Genomic DNA, 1,575 nt, shown 5'->3' with positions numbered 1-1,575 from the left:
GGCGCCGACCCCGCCCGCGCCGACTCCGACGGCATGAGCAGCCTGCACAAGGTGCGCGGGGCTTCCCGCCCTGGCCCCTGGCACTCCCGGGCCCCCCACGCCCATGACCCTGGTGGTCCCGGTGACCCCTGCCGACCCCGCCCGCGGCCCTGGCACTCCTTGACCCCGACCCCCCGCGCCCATGACCCTGGTGCTCCCGTGACCCGGCCCCCCGTGCCGTTGCAGGCCGCGGCGCAAGGCCACGAGGAGCTGTGCGCCCTGCTGCTGCAGCACAGCCCGGACCTGCGCAGCGCCCGCGACGTCCGCTCCAGGACCCCGCGCGACTTGGCGCCGCCCCGCGCAGCCCTGCAGCATCTGCTGGCACCGTGAGGCCCGCCTGGGCCTGGGCCTGGGCCCCGCCGTGGATGCCGCAGACAGCCCGACCCACGGCCCGTGCCCTGCAGCCGGGACCAGGCCCCCGGCCCCTCCGGACTGCGGCCTGGACCTGGCCTTACAGAGGTGTGAGGGGCGGTGAAGCCACAGCAGCCATGTTGGTTGTGGGCACCAAGCCTACTGTGCTCAACAGAAGTCGAGTTGCTTGTGGGCACAAGGGGGCTTGGCCTGCTAATGCACCCATATTGGTTGTGGGCACAGGGGCTCGACCTGCTGAAGGGGTGAAGCTGCAGCAGCCATATTGCTTGTGGCTATGGGGGACTGGCACTGCTGTACCCCCCCACACTGGCAGTGAAAGCCCTGCAGAGCCCAGGACTGTGTGGTGTGTTCTGTCCTGTGCCCCGGTCCAGAGGTGGCTCCATCCCGGGTCGTTCGCCCGTCTGTCCATCCCCCCCCACCCCCCATGGCAGGTGCCCTGTGCTTCTGGGCTACAGTTCTGGGGGTGCCCATGGCGGCAGCAGGAGGGCTGCAAACAGACCGGGAAATAATAGGCCCCCAAGCCCCCTGCCCTGCTGTCTGCCCTGGGGCTGGAGGACCCTTGTGGGGCCCAGGGGCTGGAGCAGGGAGAACCAGGGCAAAAAGGGTGGCACAAACCAGTCATGTAATGTGGGAGGGCAAGGCTAGGACACTCCATGCTTGCAAAATGCCAGACCAGCCTCTGGTCTGGCATCCTGCACCCAAAGCCAGTTGATCTCTGCCATGGCTCCAAGGAGCAGTGGGCTGGGGCAACACATGGCCTGTGCCTGCCCTGACCCTGCCTGTGGTCCCACCCCCCCTGTGGGGCTAGGAAACAAGGGCTGGCGCAAAACTTTGTCTGGAGATATTTATTACCCGATCCAGAAAAAATAGCCTGCATTTCACATCGCAAGGATTACAGGTCTTGGGTGGGAGGGGGGGAAAGAGACCTGGGACACACACACAGGGCCCCTGGCCTAGACCTGTTGCCCCCCCAGAGCATACTGCTGATGGGGGTGGCGTATGGGGGCTGGTGTGGAGGGGCTATTGCCCACTCCTCTTTCCCCCTGCCCATGGGCCTTCCTGAGCTGAGCCAGGCCAGGCTGGGGGAGGCTGGGTAGGGGTGGAAATAGGAAGTGAGACAGGCCCTACCCCATCATCCTCATTGGACAAGCTATGTGCATGGGG

At 66.4% G+C, this 1,575-nt stretch overlaps 1 long non-coding RNA gene across 1 annotated transcript; it reads left to right on the top strand.

Annotated features, from left to right (window-relative positions):
• LOC112551507 lies at positions 1 to 742 on the top strand. The gene is made up of 2 exons (XR_003095794.1): positions 1 to 51; positions 226 to 742. It is a non-coding gene; the product is annotated as an uncharacterized LOC112551507 (long non-coding RNA).
• Positions 743 to 1,575: the final 833 nt, after the last annotated feature.

This window comes from Alligator sinensis, unplaced genomic scaffold, assembly GCF_000455745.1.
Source record: "Alligator sinensis unplaced genomic scaffold, ASM45574v1 scaffold453_1, whole genome shotgun sequence".
NCBI classification, from domain to species: domain Eukaryota; kingdom Metazoa; phylum Chordata; order Crocodylia; family Alligatoridae; genus Alligator; species Alligator sinensis.
Note: the sequence above shows the minus strand (reverse complement) of the source record. Positions and strands in the feature narration are given on the sequence as shown.